The sequence below is a fragment of the Amblyomma maculatum genome, chromosome 1 (genome assembly GCF_055883805.1).
Source record: "Amblyomma maculatum isolate TAMU_Amacu chromosome 1, ASM5588380v1, whole genome shotgun sequence".
In the NCBI taxonomy this organism is placed as follows: Eukaryota; Metazoa; Arthropoda; class Arachnida; order Ixodida; family Ixodidae; genus Amblyomma; species Amblyomma maculatum.
Genome location: NC_139344.1, coordinates 126,958,355 through 126,980,012, shown reverse-complemented (window position 1 = coordinate 126,980,012; position 21,658 = coordinate 126,958,355). Strand labels below are relative to the sequence as shown.

The window sequence follows — 21,658 nt, the reverse complement described above, 5'->3', positions numbered from 1 at the left end:
TAAAAATAGAATTTTGACCCCTAAATTCAGGGGTGCGATCATTAGGCTGTGAAGAGGAAGAAGTGCAAGGGGAACGTTCCAGTCAGTGGCATCGTGATCACTGCGCGTGTCGGACCTGACTGTGTTCGCTGTTGCTGATCTGGGCAGTCTGAGTACCTCAATAAACCCTCGTCTTACATTTGGTGGAAGTGCCGGTTAAGATCTATCCTCTCACCTTGGAACTCCGCAGCCGCACGTTACCACCTCCTGCGATGCCTGAAGACAGCACCCACCAAGCCGTATAAGTTGGCTCGCCCATCATCGGTCCCGGCTCCCTCCGCCAGCGAGACCCCGCCATCTTCAGCAGCACTGACGACCATGACATCGAGGACTGGCTCACATCCTATGAGCGGGTGAGCGCTTACAACAAATAGGATGAGGAAACTAAGCTAAGCAACGTGATTTTCTATCTCACCGGCGTAGCTAATCTATGGTTTCGGAACCATGAAGCGGTCATTCCATCATGGTCCGTGTTCAAAGCCAGCTTCTCTGAAATTTGCGGCCGTCCTGCTGTGAGAAAACTTGCGTGTGCGGTCTCGTGTGCGCTTGCGTGTGTGGTCTCAGCAGGTTGGCGAGAATTTTACGAGTTACATTGAGGATGTCGTCGACTTGTGCAAGCGCGTGAATGCACAGATGTCAGAGGCTGACAAGATCAAGCGCATTCTGTAAGGCATCGATGATGACGCCTTTCAGATGCTGACAGCTCGAGATATCCGCACCGTTGCGGAAGTTGTCACGCTGTGTCAAAGTTTTGACGAACTGCGCAAACAAAGGGCCATAACTCTCGCGAACACCATGCACATTGAGTCTCTTGCTGTCCTGACAGATGCAGGTGAACATTCTGCGCTCCTGCCACAAATAAAGAGCTTCATTTGGGAGAAGTTGCACGACAGCTCTCCCTTATGTATGTTCTGCCTTGAAGAGCCTTCATCACACCTAGTTCCCAGTTTGCGCCAGATTATTCATGAACAGGTAGCTGAATCTCTTCCTCCAGCCCCTTAATCTATGCCTGTCGCAGCCCCGTTGACATATGCGGCTGTTGCTGCCCGACCACCACCTACATATTCTCCGCCACAACCTGCCTACATTCAGCCGCCTCTTGGTCCTGCTCGAGAACCTGTGCAGTTTATTCGACCGGCTCCAAGATCACGCAATCCCTGGCGCACGACAGATAACCGGCCCATTTGTTACAGTTTCGGACTGGCTGGACATACTTCCCGTTATTGCCGAAACCGTCTCCCAGTGTCAGCACCACCAACTCATGGTTCTGGGTACTGGTCTTCGACGGCTCAGTATTCCGCGCCTACTGAGCCTCCAGCCAGCCATCATTTCTCCGCAGACCGCTCAGCCATGTCCGACCACTGTTCATTGTCGCCGCGATGCTGCTCTATCTCTTCGATGCGATGTCAACAGAACGCTTCACGTGAGGAAAACTGAAGTTCCTGAGGCGAGAACTGCGACCCCTTCGAACTTCCCAAGTCCTGATCTGTCACCAGCCAACCTTATTGAAGTTTTCGTGGAGCGTGTTGCTGTCATGGCTCTAATTGACACTGGTGCTGCGGTTTCGGTAATGGACGCAAAACTATGTAGCTCTTTAAAGAAAGTGAAGACGCCAATTGCGGGACTTTCATTGCGAACGGCCAGCGCTCAGCATATTAAGTCTTTAGCAGCGCGCACCGCTCGAGTAGTACTCCAGAATTGCCTTTATACAGTTGAGTTCGTCGTGCTTCCAAGTTGCTCACACGCTGTAATTTTAGGCTGGGATTTCCTGTCGCGTCACCCTGCTACTATCGATTGTGCTAGCGCTGAAGTGGGGTTCTGGACTTTGCCCGATGCCTTACCAGATGCTGATCCATCGAATTCCCGTGCTCGAATCGACCTTCTTCCCTGCTTTTCTGTGCTTGTTCATGTCGCTTGTGCCTCTGTTAGCGATGGCACTGTTCTCTTCACACCAGCCCATACTTTCCTGCGCCGCAAGTGCCTTCCGTTGCCCTACGCTGTGCTCGCTATTCCCGCTGGCCTTTCCATGTTATGGGTCTCTAACCCATTTAACTCCCCTACTGCATTGCGCTGTGGTGAATGCCTCGGGAGTATCCAGCTAATAGCATCTCTTTTAATCTTTGAGGAACCTGACAATGTGTCGCGCTCTGCCGTGACTGCGCTCAGCCCCCCTTCACCTGCGCCCGCTCCCCCCTCTACAGACTTGTTCCTGCGTTCCATCAAAGCCGATCTTCCTCCAGCGCAGCACACTCAGCTTTTTAACCTACTACATCTTTTCGCTCCTCCTTCGACTCTCATCAAAGTTCTTTGGGTCAAACTTCTACAGTCGCTCATCGCATTGACACCGGCACCCACGCACCACTGCTACAGCGCCCTGTCTGCAACCGAACGCCAGGCTAATGAAGAGCAAGTCGACCTAAGCTCCAGAACGGCGTGATTCAGCCCTCAAGCACCCCCTTGGGCGTCACCTGTTGTCCTTGTAAAAAAGAAAAGATTGCTCTATCTGCTTCTGTGTCGATTATCGCCTTACCCTTTCCTGCGCATCGACGACGCTCTCGATTGTTTGCAAGGCGCCGAGCTCTTTTCTTCTCTAGATTTACATTCCGGGTACTGGCAAGTTCCCCTAGAAGCGACTGACTGCCCCAAAACTGCCTTTTAACTCCCAACGGCTTGTACAAATTTAGTTATGCCATTGAAATGCGCCGGCAACATTTGAGCAGATGATAGACTTCATTTTGCGTGGCCTAAAGTGGAAGACATGTCTGTGCTACCTCGACGACATTGTCTTTTCTCCTGACTTTGACACACACCTCTACCGTCTGAAGCACGTCTTGACCTGCCTATCTGATGCCGGGCTGCAGCTGAATTTGAAAAATTGTCGTTTTGCCGCCCGCCAGCTCACCATTCTCGGCCACGTCTCCAAAGAAGGTGTATCTCCACACCCTTCCAAACTTCGTGCCGTAGCAGCCTTTCCCAAACAGACTTCCATAAAAGATCTACGTAGCTTCCTTGGGCTGTGCTTTTACTTTGGCCACTTTATTAGAAATTTTACTTCCCTTGCTGCTCGCTTGACAGAACGTCTGTCCGGCAATTCCGACCTTTCGCAGTGGTCGCCAATGTGCGAAGATGCCTTCAATGCTTTACGTCGCATCTTCACGGCCCCGCCTGTCCTACGTCACTTCGACCCCACAGCGCCTATGGAGTTCCACACGGACGCCAGTGGTGTTGGTCTTAGCACTGTGGGCGCTCAGCGCAAATCAGGCTATACTGAATATGTGGTCGCCTACGCTAGCCGTACACTCACGAAGGCTGAATCCAATTACTCTGCAATTACTCTGTTACTGAAAAAGAGTGCTTAGAGATTATTTGGACTCTTACTAAATTCCGCCCTTACCTCTATGGCCGCCCTTTTGAGGTAGTGACAGACCACCATGCACTTTGCTGGCTTTCCTCACTGAAAGACCCATCCAGCAGACTGGCAAGATGGGCTCTTCGTTTTCAGGAATATGACATCCGCGTTGTTTACCGCTCCGACCGCAAGCATTACAACGCCGATGCACTTTCTCGCTGCTCCCTTACAGCTGAGGTCGCAGGCCTTTCTTCTTCCGACGATTCCCCGCCATTGCTTCACATCCATGACATGCGGTCAGAACAGCGGCAAGATCCTTGGATAAATTCTCTCCTCGATTTTATCTCCAATCCTACGGCTGCTTCTCCATCGCGTGTTCTCCGCTGCCATGCTTCCCACTTCGCCATCCTTGATAGCCTCCTCTACCACCGCAATTACTGTGCAGATGGCCGCAAGTGGCTGCTAGTTATTCCCTGGCAGCTACGTTCACAAATCTGTGACTATTTCAACGCTAACCTACAGTCCGGTCACGCGGGCATCTTCAAGACATACACTCATCTCCGGCTGTGTTACTACTGGGGGGGGCCTGTACAGGTGCCCCAAAAGTAATACGGAGCACGCGAGCGGTGGCCGAAATGGAAAAAACTGCATACCAGCGCGCTTTATCAGCAAATGCGCGGCAAAGGGGGGGGGTACGCCGGCACATCCGGCTGACCTATCTCGATAACTTGATGCTCTGGTTATCGCCTCAAAGTGTGAAGCTGCGCTGCTACCATCCCTGCCCACCAGAGGCGCTTTCAATACCTTATGGTTTGTTGTTTGTCCGGGCCGTGCAGAAATGTTTGCCATCGGCTCTGTGCGCTTTATGCTTTGTCGGGAACTGCCTTATCTTTGTCTACGTAACAGCCGGACTTTGCGCCTCACTTGGCGGCGAATTTGTGCGCTGACAAGTATAAACGCTCGTGCAACACTTAGGAAAGTGCAGTGAAATTTTGTTTCGCTTTAGGCAACGCATGAAAAACAAACCACAATAGCATGCATTTGCAGTATTTAATACAAATAGGTGCTCAACGGCATAGCAAGTGGGCTAATAATTCAAGACCAATTTCTTCAACACAAATTCATTTTGTTACAGTGGAGAACAAAAAGTTAAAACATATAAAGGTAGAAATGAGTGGCAGAAAGGAAACAGTTATAAGTAATAGCATCGAAATGTGCCTTTTTATGCAAACTCAAGTTTAATAACTGGTAAAGCTCCCAGTGGGTTTACGACATAAACGAAGAGCCGAAAAAGAGATTCGTACAAGAAGTCGACGCAGCTTTCAGAGGTTGTCCCACATCCTCTTGACAGCCTCCCACCCAGAGGTCATATGGACTAGTTCTACGGCTGATACGAGGTAGATTGCTTTCCAACGTTCACCAAACGACCTCACTTATGTTCATATCGGCGTTCTTTGGCGTTCACTCCAAAAACAGCACAGCCCATTCTTCCAGCAAAACTTTTATGACTCGCGCAATGTGGACGGGACCACAGTGCTACTGCTTGAAGAATAGATCATCGTTAAAAGGGTCATCCAAGTCGTATGGGATGAGATAGCGGCCGAGCGCCTCGCAGTAGCTGGCTTTATACATGATGTCACCTTGATAATCGATGAGAAGGCTTGACACCTTTTGCAAAACACGCCCACACGCACATATTTATCAACGAACGTTGTGAAAATTCCCATTCGACGAAAAATGACGCCCAGAGTTCCACTGGATATTAGACGCGAAATTGTTCTATGTGCTCAGGGTGTATCGCAACGAGAAATATGCTGCAGGACTGGAAAGTCTGTGACTACAGTGAATCGGATAATGCAAGCTTACAGGGATGAAGGCGGCCGCCTTGGCGATGTTCCACGTCCAGGTCACGAGTGGTGCACTTTGGCTGAGGCTGACCAACTGGTCGTCGCTGCTGCCGTGCGGATCCTTTTAAGAGCGCAAACGAAATTCTAGTTGTCCTCGGCCTAGACAACAGTCTGGGCCCATTCGGAACCGTCACTAGCAAGCCGGGTTAAGTGGATGTGTGGCAGCGCAGAAGCCGTATTTGACAGCAAGACAGAAGACACAGGGCCTAGCATTTGCTCGCGCCCACGAGCAGTGGACTGTGGAAGACTTGCAACAAGTCATATTTACAGATGAACCAACTTCTTCTTAAGATGGGATCAGCAGCGGCGTGTTTGGCGTCCGTGTAATTGCAGGCATGTCCGAATAAGATTGATTTTTGTGATGTAAAGAGCACAGCGTTCTAAAGAACAGTAAGGCATGGGCAAGTAAAAGTATAGAAATGGAACTGTTTTTATTTGCTAGTCCTCTTGCAGCAATTACTTATGTTCTATAAGCCAAAACGTTTTTTTCTCTTTCTCTGTAGCTTGATAATCATGGTTTTGAGAAAAATGAATTTTTTTTAATCACGAATTACGCAAGAGCTGATGAATGCATTATTATTTAACACATAGATACCTGCCCGACTTTGCGACGTAAATAATCAGCAGTGGTCGTTGTGCCATGAACGTCTAGAGAGCTGTCAGGGCAGAAGATCTCTGCCCTCTTATTAGACTGCCATCAGTTTAACGGAGCCAGCTACTGCGATGTCCTCGACCACTATCTCGTCCCGTAATAGCTGGACAGGCCATTTAAAGGTGGAGTAATCCTCCTGCAGCAAGACTATAGCCCCATCCACACTGAGGGAGTTGTGAAAGCTTTGCTTGAAGAATAGGCTGTGCAGCTATTGGAGTGGACACTAAAAGGTGCCGATATGTACACCATTGAGAACGTTTGGGGAACTTGAAAAGTAACCTGTCTCGTATCAATCACAGCATGAGTCCAGGTGACTTCTGAGAGGCGAACGTAACCCGGATACGTCGACTCTTTATACGAGTCCCTTCCTCGGCGTATGACTGATGTCAATAACGTGAGCGGGAGCATCACCTGTTATTAAACTTTGAGTTTGCATAAAAAGTGCCTTTAGAAGTTTTTTTAATCATCCCCACCCTGTTGCCCTATTCTCCTTGCATGTTTGCAAAATGTAGCTGATCGCAGACGACTAAATGAGAGGCAACTTCGTTTCTGTTTGTCTTTTTTCCTCCAATGTAAGAAAGCAAATTTGTGCCTATACTGTTGAGCCCCTATCTTTAAATGAAGACAACGAATGCGACACTGGCATGCGGTTTTTTTTTTTTTCATGCGCGTCTTTGAGCCAAGAAAAAGTTGACCACACTTGCCAAAGCGATAGATGAGCGTTTGTATTCTATATATTGTGCACAAACTCGCAGAACACATCATGAGCTAGGTGGTTGTTCATCAAAATAAAAATAGCGCAAACTCCACGATGGACGGGGAAGACAACCAGAGGACGATGATCCGTTGTTGGATCAACGCCTGTGTCTCATTTTCCCTTTCTGCGTCATTCTTGAATTTTGCTCGGTTTTATTGTACCAACTCGTAGCGAAGCGAAGAGCGAACCACGGCGGTCACACAGGCTTAAACAGGGTGGCATTCCTGAAAAAGCAAAAAGCGCGAGCTGCCGAACGCCAACTTTCTACACGGCGCGGACAAGCAGCAAACCCTTGCACGATGTATTGAGTGTGCCCCTGGCAAGCACTGATGGTAGCAGCGCAGCTTCGCTCGTGGCGGCGATAACGCGAGCATCGTTATCGAGATGGGTCAGCCGGATGTGCCGGCGTACCTTTGCTCTTTGCCGCGCATCTGCTGATAGAGTATGTTGGCATGCAGTTTTTTCCAGTTCGGCCACAGCTCGCGTACTCCGTATTACTTTTGGGGCACCTGTACACCTTCATACTCAAGTATGTTCGCTCATGCCTCACCTGTCAACGTCGCAAGCCATCTCCTGAACATTCTGCTGAAGAGTTGCTGCCGTTATCCTGCCCACCACGCCCTTTCTACTTTGTCGGCATTGATTTGTACGGTCCGCTTCCCTACACTGCAGCTGGCAACCGCTGGGCTATCATAGCCGTTGATCATCCGACGAGGTAGGCAGAAACCGCCGCCCTTCCATCTGCCACAGCGTCAGAAGTAGTTTCCTTCATTTTGCAGCGATTTGTCCTTCGCCGCGGCGCACCTCAAGAGCTGCTCAGCGACAGAGGGCGTATTTTCTTGAGTGACAATGTGAAAGCCTTACTCGCCAAGTGCAACAATATTCATAGAACCACCTCCGCCTATCATCCCCAGACTAATGGCCTCACTGAGCATTTTAATCATACCCTTGGTGACGTGCTCTCTATGTACGTCGCCTCCAACTACTCAAATTGGGACCTCATCCTTCCATATGTCACTTACGCTTACAATACTGCAACGCAGTCTACTACTGGCTTCTCTCCTTTTTTTTTTCCTCTACGGCCATCACCCCTTTGCTATAATCGACGCCATACACCCGTATCAGCCAGACATATCCGAGTATACTCCTGCGTCTGAAGCCGCCCAGCATGCGGAAGACTGTCGACAAATTGCCCGCGCATTCACGGTTAACACCCAGTGCCGTCATAAATTCAACTATGACTACAAACATTCGACACCAGACTTCCCGTCTGGCACTCTTATGTGGCTGTGGATACCTTCCAATGCTCCTGGACTCTCTTCGAAATTTTTTGCTAACGACCATGGCCCATGCCGTGTTCTGGAGCGCACCTCTCCGGTTAATTATGTGGTGGAAGCTCTTACGCCGTCTCATGATCTATGCCGGCGCGAGATTGTTCATGTCCAGCACCTCAAACCCTGTTACGACCCTGCCGTCGCGGATTTTTTTTTTTTATCCGGTGGAGAACTGCATGGCACCGGGATTTGAGCCCCGGTCCTCTTGCATGCGAGGCGGATGTTCTACCGCTACGCCACCGCTGCAATCTTTTCGTGAGGGGGTAATGCTTATGTCTTAAATATGTAACCTGTACAGAAATTACAACCCTTATGTTGAGATTTTTCCATCATCTGAAACTCATTTACCGCTGCGAAAACACTGTAGTAAGAGGACGCTAGATGGATAGGAAATATACAACACAAAGAACACTCTAAGTAGCAGTGCCATTGCTTTCTCCATGCTTGCAGTGCTAATGCACTCTTCTCCATCTGCTGCCAGCACAACTCTATGGATGTCCCCCATGTCTGAGCCTGTATGCAAAAACCAAATTACTTCACATAAAACATCATTACGGGTGCATAAAACAATTACGAGTTGCAACATACTTTGCATAAGTACGCTGACAAATATGAAACGAATCTGGTGGAACATTATGCTAGTTACTTTTGTTGCTGTGAAATCATAACATGCAGGATTATTGTTTATATATTAATATAAACAGTCCAGTCTACGAATGCTGCATACAATCATAGATTATAGAGTGTAAGCTGTAAGATGAGCAAAAGCTTTCAGCATGGTGCAACCTGCATTTCTTGATTTCGAACAAGTTTTTCTAGCAAGAGCACTGCTTCCACAAAATGAGGCTATCTATTCACAAGAAAATATAATAATATATTGATGCGTGGCAAGAAACAGTACACAACGGCTGATGAGTTGTGTGAATGTTCTGGCAAGTGCCAACCTTCTCTTAGCACCAACTACTGTTGCCACAGCTTCGTCTTCCTTCTGTCTCACTGTTGTTGATCATTGTCTTCTTCAACGTTCAGTGACACAGGGCATATATATAACATTACCCCCTCACGAAAAGCACAGTCTCGGTGCACACTAGGTCAATGAACTACTGCAGGTGTACTACGGCTTCATTCGGGCGACATGAACGATCTCGGTGCGTGCCATAGCGGACTGTTGTGGCGGATGCACAGTGGTGATCTCGTATTTCATGGAAGTGACTGGCCGTAAAACACGGTAGAGTGCTGCGTAACGTGGCAAGAGCTTCTCAAAGAGCCCAACTGTATGGGCGGGTGTCCAGAGCACGCAGGAGAGCCTGGAGAGTAGTAGACATCCTGATGACGAGAATCACGTCGGCGTTTTTGAGCATTTTGGGAGGAAGACAGTCAGCGGCGAGCAATAACACAGATCGAGATATGGCGTCACGAACATAGGAACTGGCATTAACGGTGGGAGGCAGTACGCTGTCAAACGGAAAGGGAGGATCGCAGCCGAATAGAAGATAGAAGGGTGAGTAGCCCATTGTATCGTGACGGGAGGAATTGTATGGGAACGTTTAAATGGCAAAGTAATATCCCAGTCACTGTGATCATCCGATACATACATTAACATGTCCGTGAGCGTGCGGTTGAGGCATTCGGTGAGGCCGTTCGTTTATGGATGCTAAGTGGTGGAGAAATAGTGCTTAATGGAGCAGTACCAGAGAATTTCGTCTACTACTCGAACAAGAAAGCAATGGCCACGGTCAGTGAGCAGCTGGCGTGGAGCACCATGGAGCAGGATGACGTCGCGGAGAAGGAACGCAGTCACGTCAGTTGCACAGCTGGTGGATATCGCTCGTGTGACAGCGTAGCGTACAGTACAAGCCAGGGCCACCGCAATCCATTTATTCCCTGATGCAGAGAGTGGAAAAGGCCCGAGGAGATCAAGGCCAACTTGGGCAAACGGGTTTACTGGGATGTCGATCGGCTGCAGGGATCCAGCAGGCACAACCGAGGGCTTCTTCCATCGCTGACATCGGTCACAAGAAGCCACGTAACGATGAACAAAGCAGTAGAGGCCTGGCAAAAAGAAGTGGCAGTGGACGTTGTCGTACGTACGAGATAGACCAAGATGGCGCGCAGTTGGCGCGTCGTGCAGCTGCTTAAGAACGGTGGTACGCAGGTGTTCGGGGACAACGAGCAGAGGCGCGGTGCCATCTGGTCGCATATTCTGCCTATATAAAGTGCCGTTGTGGAGCACAAACAAAGCAAGGGTAGCATCAAGGTGATCAGTGCTGAGGCGATTGATAATCCTGCAAAGCTTGGGGTCAAAGTGCTGCTCATGGCGAATGTTTAATTGGTCAGAGATGGCCAACACACATGTCATGATCACACTGGCTCGCAGATGGTGGATCTACCGGGTTGCGGAACAGACAATTGGCGTCAGCATGTAGCCAGCCGGACTTGTGGACGACAGAAAAAGTGTATTCCTGAAGACGCTGGGCCCAGCGCCCCAGTCGACCAGTAGGGTCCTTCAGTGTAGAAAGCCAACATAAGGCGTGGTGGTCTGTGATGACGGACAAGTGGTGGCCAAACAAGTAAGGGCGAAACTTTGTAATGGCCCACACGAAGGCTAAGCACTCGCGTTCTGTGATCGAGTAATTTCGCTCAGCCGCAGAAAGGAGGCGACTGGCATAAGCAATGACGCGAGTGCGACCCATCTGCTGTTGAGCGAGAATGGCACCTATACCGTGACCACTGCCGTCGGCACGTACCTCTGTTGGTGCCGAAGGATTGAAGTGTGCCAGGACGGGCGGGTTGGGGAAGGCTGCAATGAGCGCAGAAAAGGCTTGAGATTGTTCTTGGTCCCAGCAAAATGGAACGTTGTTCTTCAGAAGATTGGCGAGTGGACGAGCCATTTCCGCAAAGTTGGGGACAGACCGTCGAAAATAGGAGCAAAGGCCAAGAAAACTATGCATGTCACTGGTACAGTGGGGTGTCGGGAATGCACTTAGAGCACGTATTTTGTCTGGGTCGGGTTGAACGCCACGGGCGTCGACCACGTGACCGAGCACCTTGAGTTCACGTCGGCCGAAGCTACACTTCTTAGAGTTCAGCTGAAGGCCAGTTCTTCGGAACACTCCAAAAATGACATCAAGGCGATGGAGATGGCTCTTGAAGGTCGAAGAAAATACGACATCGCGATAACATAAGCAGGTCGTCCATTTGAAACCACATAAAAGAGAGTCCATCATGCGCTCGAATGTTGTAGGCACATTACACAGGACAAAAGGCATCTCCTTGAATTGACACAGGCCATCGAGAGTGACCAAGGCGGTTTTTTCTCAGTCCGTTTGTCGACAGCGATCGGCCAATAACAGGAACGAAAATTAAATGAATAAAAATAGCTGGCACCGTGCAAGCAGTTAAGGGCATCATCTATCCTGGGCAGTGGGTAAACGTCCTTCTTTGTAATTTTGTTGAGGTATCGGTAATCAATGCAGAACCTCCAGGTATTGTCCATCTTTTTAATAAGCATGACAGGTGATGCCCAGGGGCTGCTCGAAAGCTATAATGTTTCTTGTCAACATCTTGTCTACTTCATCTTGTATGACACAACGCTCAGAAATGGCGACTCGGTAAGGTCGTCTGTGAATTGGGCTGGCGTCTCCGGTATCGATGCGATGAGTAACGAGGGACGTTTGACCTAAGGGTTGGCCACCAAAATAAAAAATATCACTGTACGAAGTCAAAAGGCTCGTAAGTGCTTTAGCAACCATTCCTGATATGCAGACCTCCGGAGGTGGGGACTGTGCAGGTTGTGTCGACACTCCAGCAGTAGTGTCAGGTAAAAGAGCAGCCACATTAAACTCGGACAATGGGGTCAGTTTGGCGAGAAAAATGCCCTCGGGAAGAACTTGCACAAAAGAGCTGAAGTTCAGGACTGGAATATAAGTGTTGTTGTTAGCTACGTGCACTATAGTGTGGGAGAGAGCGATGCTACGCTGAAAAGTCGCGTCGGTTATTGGGCAGACAACGTAGTCGCCATTTGGAACGTAGGGAAAAAGCGACATGAGCACATACACTGCGGTTTCTGGTGGCAGGCAAGTAAATGTAGTGGAGCGGAGATGAAGCATTGAAGTTGGAGGAGCTTGTTTGTTGGGACATAGCGGCAGGTCTAGATGAAGCAGTCCAGAAGAACAGTCAATAAGAACGGGGTGCGCAGTTAAAAAGTCAAGTCCTAATATAACATCTTAAGGGTAACTGTTGAGGACTGTTAATAACACAGGGATGTGGCAGTCTGCAATGGCAATTCTTGCAGTACACATACCAAACACAGTAGGTGTGTTGCCATCAGCAACACGAATGGTAGATGAGGTAGCGGGTGTGAGGACTTACCTGAGGCGTCGGCAGAGTGAGGAGCTGAGAACAGAAATGTGGGCACCAGTGTCAATAAGGGCAGAAACTGAGACTCCGTCCACAGGAACATCAATCAGGTTACGTCTGGGTGCGGGCGTCAATACCGAGTTGGCAGTCCGGGTCGGTAATGCAGCATCACTCCCGGGCGCTGCACTCGCTAATTTCCAGAGTAGGTACCGGCGTATGATGGGGAGAAGCTGCGACGAGGTACAGGTGAATGGGATCGGCGAGCCTGTGGGGATGGAGATCGGCTGGAGCGACGGGCAGGGGGGACGGTTTCGTTGCGAGGCTCATCTGGCTGAGGAATAAAGTGTCCTGGTCCATCATAGGCGGGGTGGGGCAGTGAAGCGTCAAGGTCCATAGTGGTATCGATGGTCGGCGTTGTAGTAGGAAGCGAGGGGTGAGGAAGGTACGGCTACGGCAGTAAAGCGAAGTGTGGCCGGCTTGACAGCAATTGAAGCAAATTGGCCTGTCATCTGAGGTGCGCCGCTTTGCAGGATTGCGACTAAGGCAGCGACGTGGGGAAGCCTGGCTGGCGGTAGCAGCAGCCACTAGAGGAACAGGGTGCGGTGGTGGCATGGGCGGTATGGGGCTGGAGGAGAGGCGATGTTGGCAAGTTCCTGGCAAACTACGGCCTGTATCATGACTACGGTGTCGAGCAGCGGAGACATGAGTGATGTAGGAGCTAAGGCCCCACCTCTTGAGCAATTCGACCCTATGAGCGTCAGCGAGACGCGGTCTTCTAACCAAATGTTCTGCATGCGCCACATACCCTGGCCCTGGCGGAGGCGTCAGAGAGGGATAAAACGATCTTCAAACAGACGGCAGCTCGCCAGCCATCGGATGTTAATCCTTTTAATGTCTGCAGTCACCAGCAGTAAAAGAACAGCCAGCATTGTCCTGCGCTTTAGTAGGCGAATGCACACATTGAAAATATGAGCCGCGTGACATTACCTCCACTCAACACCACAATATTTCAGCCTGCTGCTGGGTTTTGTGCTTTTGAACACGCGAGAGCAATCTGTGACTGTCTGTGACTGCTGCTCTTCAATCACCAAGAACAACCATTTAACTTATGCGCCTGCATCGCCCTAGCGTACAGTCGCCCATAGGCTTAACATGAATCATGGAACGCGTGGCCGGGACTGCCGTCAGCGTCACGAAGCGATAGTCATCGGGTGCAAGATAATGCTATCGGCAGGTTTACTACGGCTGACTATAGATGGTGCGCAGATTGCTTTGACTGCTGTTTCGCTTGCACCTGATCGCCGCATGCATAGCGTACTCATCACGGGGGAGTTTCCACGCTTTTTGCTCGCTGATGCGTCCTCTCATGCCAGGCAACGCTCTTTGCAGTTTTGTTGTCACGAGAATCAGAAATTATGCGCTAAGTTGCCGCGGTTCGCGCATCTTGCGGGTTTGGTGCGAATGCTGTGGAGGTAACATTTATGTTGTGAGAGTGCGATGCACTTCCAAATTATTTTAACATATGGTTAAAGGTATTCTGTCATACCAAGGATGTCAAAAACAAACAGAAAGACAAAAATAGCTACCTCAGCCAGTAAGGTTGGGGAAAAAATAAATCTACCGCATGAAATTTCTAACATTTCCTCACTCTTTCCTACTGTTTTTTCTATTCCGCTCTGGAGATTGTACGTTACGCGAGGCGTACCAAAAAAAGTTGCACATTTCCTGAGCATGAAAACATACGGATGAAATTATTTCAAATAGTAATGCAATATCGTAATAGAGACAAGCGCTAACTTGAGACTGAATAAATATAAACATGCTGTCTAAGTTAACTAGGAACACGTTTGCTATCAGTACAGTTTCAATGGGGACATTCCAAAGGTGTCTGCTGCCCTATCCTAGCGACTATTGCAGTTTGGAATATTCTGCTTAGGTTTTTACTGCCGCCGCACCGTTGTTCACATGCAATCTCTAGGTCCTGTTCAGAAAATGACGTGTGCATATCCTTTATGCATGGATCTTTATGAATGGTATATGGGCTGTAAAGTCTCATAGTGACACACGCAATTAGTGGCGTCGTAGTACAGAGGTCTTGATTGATCAGAGCTGCCCAGGGTTCTTACGGGAGGGCTGCAATCTCTCAGCGCACGGGCGAAAAGGAAAAACGTCTTGTTACGACGCTGCATGCGTATGAACTTTGTCGCGGGAGAAGAGGGTGGTTGAGGTCCGCAGCAACCTAGGAACATTAAACAACTTTGATACTGACAGCAGGAAGTGAAGCGATGGCAAAGTATGAGATCTTTTGCGCTCTTTCAAACAGCTAACAAAAAAAACCGCATGGCAGTGTGAGCAATATTACCGAAACCATGTGTTTCACGGTAATTTTCAGAAAATGCTTCAAAGAGTGCCCACAGACCAGCGTGCTGCCATAATGGATATGGCTCAGAGAGATAAGCCAAAGTTAAAAAGCTGCAAGAATGGGGCCGGCCTGTTTTTACAGTCAACCGCATTATTATGGCGTTTAGGGACAGAGGGAGATTGAAAGACATTCCGCGTGGAGCTCCGGAGCGAGCAACAACACCTCAAGAAGAACTTCTGATTGTGGCGGATTCAGCTGATATCACATTCCTCATGGTGCAAGAAATCTATGACGATCTCAGCCGAGCTCAGCCTACATGTCAGTGAAGAAATCATACGCAGAAGGCTACATGATGCTGGAATTCAAAACCAGGAAGCTGCGACGAAGCCGCCACTTAATTGACCCGCTGCATTGCCATCAGTGGCTGGAGTTCGCAGAGGTGCTACATGTTCAGTGATGAATCAACACTCGGCACACGATGCGAGCAACACCAGAGTTTGGCGTCCTGAAAACTACCAGTATGCTTTTGAAGCGTCTTTTTATGCCAGTTGGTTGAAAAACAAATGCTCTCCATCGTTTTTCTTTTTTTTGCAGTTACAAAGAATGGTGTATCTTGACGTGCGGTCGAGAGTGGCGCACAGTAGTGAACGTATGCGGTGCCGTGAATTACCAGGGCTTAGGACCCATGCAGAGGATTCAAGGCAGGATGACAGGGAAGGCATACATGCTGGAGAATGTTTTGATGCCCTATGTTTTGGATGGGCCGTTTCTGGAAGGCTTTTTCGCACAAAGCTCGAGGGGCACAAGCCTTCCTGGACAACAATGTCATAATACATGTTCAGCGGCTAAGCAGCACCCCAGGCCTCAACATCCTCGAAAATGTTTGGGGCAAGATGAAAGCAAGGCTCTCCAGGCATTTAGGCTGCAGTTCCACCACTGCGAACCTGCTCTGGGTTGCTATTCAAGAGGAGTGGCAACTTCTGCAGGCAGACATAGAGGTGGTGGATGCGCTTTATCAATGACTGCCGGAACGCATGGAGACAGTGAAGAGTGCTCGTGGTGAAGTCACTTGCTTCTAGATTTAGCTTTATGAGGTACTTTTCGCTTTTTTTTTCTTCATCTAGCCAGGGACAAAAGTTCCTACTGTTTTCCTTCCCCCATGCTGAGAAGCCGGACTATTTTGTTTCAGAGAGAGAGCAGCGTGTGCAAAAGTGTAAATATGTTAGAGAAACACTCAAAAACACGATCTTAAGAAACATAATTATAAAATATAGAAACGTAAAAATGTTTTGTGTATAAGATCTCTCATTATTACTGTTCTTATTTTTGGCATATAAGGGCTTTACCTGGAAGCACATCACAGGGCCGAAAACATTTTTACATCGGCAGCGTTTGAATCAAACTCGCAAGGGCCGTGAGTTGTGGCAGCTTTGCGTGCAATTTTGGTTCCTGCGATAAGAAAACTGCAAAGAATGTTGCCGGGACCATGGAGGCGGCAAAAAGCGCAGAAATGCCCCCGTGATGAGCCACGCTGTCCGCGCTGCAATCAGGAAGAAGGAAAAAAATGTAGTCAAACCGAGCTGCGCAATTAAAGCTGCATCCTCTTTAGAGGCAGAAGAAGCTGAAATTGCCTTGGCAATCTCCTCAACCACCGCCACACTAATCTTTAGTGACTCAAAAACAGCAATCCGCAATTTCGCACGAAGCAGGATTCACGCGCCTGCTTTCAAAATTCTCAATTCTATTCAACCACTGACCAGATCAGTTGAACTCCTATGATCAGTTGAACTCCTCATGCGGGCAACCCTGCGAATGAAGCTGCCCACAACACAGCTTGAGCGCACGTCAACCGAGCAGGGCCAGCTACAGACCCAGGCAGTGCACGCGAACGCCTGGTTACCTATAACGAAATTACTCTCCCCTACAGGGAGCAACGACTACAGTATCCACCCTCACAGCTTAGTTCAGTCGTGTCCGACTCTTCATGACCCTATAGACCATATCACGCCACGCTTTCCGGTCTCTCACTCTCTTCCTAACATCACATAGCTTCATCTGCAGCGCCTCGAGGATGCCATCTAACCATCGCATTCACTGCCTACCCCTTCTCCGGTGACCCTCAACCTTTCCCAACATCAAATCTTTCTCCAGCGATTCCTCTCTTCTCATCAGATGACCAAAGCAGCTGAGCTTTAACTTTAGAATTTGACCCTCCAATGAGCAGTCAGGGTTTATGGTCGACAATATCGACTGATTTGATCTTCTGGCCGTCCAAGGAACTCTCAAGAGTCTCCGCCAGCACCACAATTCAAACGCGTCAATTCTTCGGCGGTCAGCCTTCTTCACAGTCCAAATTTTGCATCCATACATCACAACTGGAAAGACCATAGCACGAGTTATACGGATCTTGGTTGGCAGACTAATGTCTCTGCTCTTTACTAGGCGGTCAAGGCTAGCCATGGCTCTCTTTCCCAGAAGCAGGCGTCTCCTAATTTCATGGCTGCAGTCTCCTTCCGGGGTAATCTTGGAGCCCAAGAAGAGAAAATCTGTCACAGCTTCCACTTCTTGTCCCTTGATGCTCCAGGACTTGATAGGGCAAGACGCCATGATCTTTGTCTTTTTAATGTTCAGTTTAAGCCCAAACTTCTCACTCTCTTCTTGTACGCGCATCACAAGTCTCTTGAGTTCCACTTCACTTTCTGCCATTAAAGTGGTATCATCCACATATCTAAGGTTGTTGATACATTTCCCAGCAATCTTCACTCTAGCTAAAGACTTGTCCAGACCGGCCTTCCTCATGATGCACTCGGCATATAGGTTAAATAGGCAGGGCGACAGTATGCAGCCTTGTCTCACTCCTTTCTCAATCGGAAACTAATCAGTAAGACCATGCCCAGTTCTGACTGTGGCCTCTTGCTCTTCATACAGGTTCCTTAGGAGACAGATGAGGTGAATTGGAACTCCCATCTCTTGGAGAGCTTGCCACAATCTGCTGTGATCTATGCAGTCAAACGCTTTCGCATAATCAATAAAGCAGAAGTAGATGGGTTTCTGGAACTCTCTTGCTTTTTCCATGATCCAGTGAAGGTTGGCAATCTGGTCTCTAGTTCCTCTGCCCTTGGGAAACCCAGCTTGCACGTCCGGAAGCTCGCGATCCACATACTGCTGCAGCCTACCTTGAAGAATTTTCAACATCACCTTGCTAGCATGCGAAATAAGCGCGATCGTGCGGTAGTTGGAACAATCTTTGGCACTGCCTTTCTTCGGAATGGGGATGTAAACTGACCTCCTCCAATCCTGTGGCCACTGCAGGGTTGTCCAAATTTGCTGACATAATGTATACAGAACGTTAACAGGGTGTCCAAATTTGCTGACATAATGTATACAGAACGTTAACAGCGTTGTCATGGTTGAGGTTTCGAAGCATGCCATCAATTCCGCTAGCTTTGTTCTTAGCAAGGCTGGCTAAGGCCCATTCAACCTCACTCCTCAGGATGCCCGGCTCGAGATCAGTAATCACAACCGTTTTATGTTGGGTTTGCACATCCGGGTCCTTCTTGTACAGTTCTTCTGTGTATTCCTGCCACCTCTTCTTTATCTCTGAGGCTGCAGTGAGGTCCCTGCCTTGTTTGTCCTTTATCACGCCCAGCTTAACACAGAAGCTTCCTTTGATATTTTTGAGTGTCTTATACAGAGCTCTTGTGTTCCTCAATTGGCTGTTGTCCTCAACTGCTTGGCACTGTATGTTCAGGAAGGCATTCTTATATCTTCTTGCTATTTTCTGAAAATCCGCATTGAGGACCTTGTATCTTTCTCTTTCCCCCATAACTTTTTCCATCCTCCTTTCTTCAGCTATTTGCAAAGCCTCTTCAGATAACCAATTTGCTTTCTTGCATTTCTTTTGCTTTGGAACTACCTTAGTAGCAACTTCCTGTATTATATCACGAACATCAGTCCACATCTCTTCAGGCTTTCTGTCTTCTAGATTTAATTCTTGAAATCGATTCCTCACTTCCACAGCATATTCCGATAGAATTTGATCCAGATCATACCTGAAAGGCCTTCTAGTTTTCTGCGTTTTCCTCAATCGAAGCTTAAATTTGGCAACAAGAAGCTGATGATTGGTGTCACAGTCGGCCCCAGGCCTTGTTTTTACTGCTTGTATAGCACTTCTCCATCTCTGCCGGCAAATAATATAATCGATCTGATTTCTGTACAGACCGTCCGGTCAAGTCCATGTGTACAGGCGCTTCTTGTGCTGTTGAAAATGAGTATTAGCTATGGTCAGGTTGTTTTCTTGACAAAATTCTACTAGCCGCTGCCCAGCTTCATTTGGCTCACAAAGACCGAACTTGCCTGTAATTCCGGATATTTCTTCACTCCCCACCTTAGCATTCCAGTCTCCTATGAGAAAAAGGACGTCTGATGATGGAGTGCGGTCTAGAAGGCAAACTTCAGCAGGTGACCTGGCGCCAGCTCCAGGACCGTACCTTCCTATCTCCAGCACACCTTGCCCATATGCACCCCGGCCTTTTCTCCCCTGTATGCACCCTCTGCGGGACACGCAGACTTTCATCACATCCTCTGCATGTGCTCTGAGCTCCAGCCATCCCGCAGTTGGCAACCAACAGACATAGAGCGATGGGAGATAGGGGTGTCCAGCTCGGACCCAGCTGAACAAAAGGAGCTGGTGGGCTGGGCTCTAAGAGTCGCTGAGAGTCACAAGCTCCCGGCCACCCCACGCGATATCGAGCCGACCCATCAATACAGACAAAGAGGCTAAAAAGACAATAAACTTTTTGACCACCACCCACCATCAGCTATCGTAAACATACCGAGAGTGTTATCTCACACCGATGACTATCGCTTTAGGCCACGCGTTCCATCACTCGTGTTAAGTCTCTGGGCGGCTGTAGGTCCCATGCGCGCTTGAAACATTACTTGCACAATGCGCCGTGAGCACCGTGACCGTGAACCATGCCATTCGCACAATTATTCAGCAACCCTATCTCCACAGCAACTCCTTCCTAATCACCTCTTCAAATCGCAACACAGCCGGCGCGGCCGGGCTCGAATTTGCGAGTACTCCGGCTCTACGCTCCGAGTATTAATAGCGCAACGCACTCGATGCCACAGGCGCAGCAGCAACGGACGCTCCACACTTCGATGGGGACAAAACCAGACAAACTTTGCACAAACAAGCGTGAAAAATGCACGTTCTCTATACAAATACCTCGCGCCTACAACTTTCCCTTAGCGAATGCTAGCGGACAACCTGTCATGTAGCACGATACGAGCGCACGCCGACCGCCTTCAGATGCATACTTCGCTTAAGCTCGGCACACGCGCTTGTATCCGGCACCAAAGCTCCACAATGTCTTCCTCAAGTAAATAGAAAATGCGCAGTACACTTACCGCAATCATGCGGACTTGGTCGGAGACTGCAGCTTCTTGTGCGTGGGCCGATTCTGAACCTCGCCGTCCTTGTGCAGAGCGCAACACAATAACGCGACACACACAAACGCAAACGAACCCGGGAAGCTGACGTCAAGAAGGCTCTAGCTGCCACCGCTGACTTCGTACGCAGCATGCCGGTCTCGACCAACGCTGTGCAAAACGCAACTATAACACGATAGGTGAAGTGCGGATCACGGGTTGTGTGACGTAACCAAATAGAAGCGAATGAACACACGATATCGCTGCGCTCATTTTGTTTGTTTTTAGGACTTCTGGTCGGTTCTCATTCTCTCGCTACTTAAAACCGAGGCGCCGTGTATTCTGTTGGCGTCGATTTTGGATTGCAAAACATTTATTTCGTCGCTCAAGCAGGGTAGGAGAGACGTACTAGATGGCCGCTAGTCCATGGCTGGCGGCATCCCCATTAGCCCGCTCGATGGCCCGTAGTTGGATCTTCGGGTCCGGGCTGCTCCATCAAAATTGAGAGCAGGAGGGCCGTTGAAATGACGAAAATATTTTACAGTGTACTTTTGATAGATCCTGCGGTTGCAGAGAGCGAACTTGACAAAAGTGTGCATGAGCCATTGGCTTGATTGCACGAGCCTGGTTCAGTTTATCGCGCTGCGCTTGGGGCCACAAAATAATTGGAAAGCGTGATAGCATGCAAATGCCGTTTTAAGCGAACAGTGCTAAAAGCCGGTGTCATGAACGCAGCTGACCGCGTGCTTTCGTTGATTCATAAATGCAAGAATGGACGACTCTCGCAAAAAAAAAAAAAAAAAAAAAAAAAAAAAAAAACGCTTCTTAACGTCCGCAACCGCCATAGCTTACGCTGCTTCGCACGTTCAGCACAAGGACGCCTCTTGCAAGAGAGAAAGGAAGAAAAAATTGCTGCTTCTTAACGGACGTTCTCAGTCCCTCGTCTTGTGTGCGCTACAGCTTGGAAGTATGAACCAACAAGCCCAAATTTCGACATTACGAATTCGACATAGCGTTGCATGCCTAGGAAACTGGCTTCAGCATAACATGTGCGCTACAGCTTGGAAGTATGAACCAACAAGCCCAAATTTCGACATTACGAATTCGACATAACCTTGCATGCCTAGGAAACTGGCTTCAGCATAACAATGTGTATTTAAGGTCTGCATTTCCTAAATGAATCAAACGATTTTCATCTCGAGCTATACGTGCACATGCCCTGACAAACAAACGTTTCGTTTCTCGAGGAATGCGCATTACAAGGATACTCACCGTTGGAGCGACAGCCCCGAGAGGTATATCCGTGTAGTTCTAGCATCCCGGCACGCAGCATTTCGCATGGCAGTACTTGTTGTTGGGCTAGTTGGTTTGATTCCATGCTTGCGGGACTCAGCGCACAAAGACAGAGCACAAGAACACAACGGACGACAGGACGAAGCGATGATCAGCGCTTCGTCCCTTCG

General features: G+C 48.9%; 1 protein-coding gene and 1 long non-coding RNA gene across 2 annotated transcripts in view; one reads left to right on the top strand and one right to left on the bottom strand.

Moving 5' to 3' along the window:
• The window catches only part of LOC146203885 (uncharacterized), a 30,355-nt gene extending 9,671 nt beyond the window's left edge, over positions 1 to 20,684 (bottom strand). The window contains exon 1 of the long non-coding RNA XR_014703925.1: positions 20,175 to 20,684. This is a non-coding gene — a long non-coding RNA (uncharacterized LOC146203885). The remainder of the gene's footprint in view (positions 1 to 20,174) is intronic.
• Positions 1 to 21,658, top strand: part of tkv (serine/threonine receptor kinase thickveins) — a 111,511-nt gene that overhangs the window by 75,656 nt on the left and 14,197 nt on the right. The window lies entirely within an intron of this gene.